The following is a 659-nucleotide window of genomic DNA, read 5'->3' as shown; positions in this document are numbered from 1 at the left end:
TCTTTCTCCTCTGTTTACACCAAAGGCTTTCTAAGACCCTCTCCCTCACCCCAAATCAGATCCCATATCTTCTGGGGGTTGGGGGCTATGCAGGAGGCTGGCCTCAGAAGAATAAGGCCGTTCAGGTGGAGGGTTACTGAGATTTCTTAAGAACAGAAAATTTCCCCGGCTGCCTGCAATAAATCCAAGCCTTCCTTCCTTTGTGATTTCACCCCGGGAGCCACACTCCAGGATGACTCATCCCTAGGCCGGCAGGAGATCTCCTCTGGAGACTGGAGGTGACCTTGGCGGGGGCACTCACATCCTGTGCCTGTTTTCCCATTTGTCAAATGGGCAGCCGTGGCCTCCCTGCCAGGCTTGTTGTGGAATATCAGGGTGAATACAAAGCATGTGGAAAATAATTTGAAAAGGAGAATGCAAAATAGCAACCATCCTCTAACTCCCACCTCCATCCCACAAACCAAACCCTTATCTAAACCTTCTCCAATCTGAATTCTGGCTTCAAGGGTTCACCTGCACTCCTGCCTTCTCCTCGTGCAGGTGCAAACTGGGATTCCTAGAAAAAGGAACAGGGACGTGGATAATAATCCTTTTCTCCCCAAAGGTAGTTAGTCACTCCTTCAGCTCCCCATCAGCCTATAATAAGCACACATAATACT

This window comes from Camelus dromedarius, chromosome 3 (assembly GCF_036321535.1).
Source record: "Camelus dromedarius isolate mCamDro1 chromosome 3, mCamDro1.pat, whole genome shotgun sequence".
NCBI classification, from domain to species: domain Eukaryota; kingdom Metazoa; phylum Chordata; class Mammalia; order Artiodactyla; family Camelidae; genus Camelus; species Camelus dromedarius.
This window is presented reverse-complemented; position numbering follows the sequence as displayed.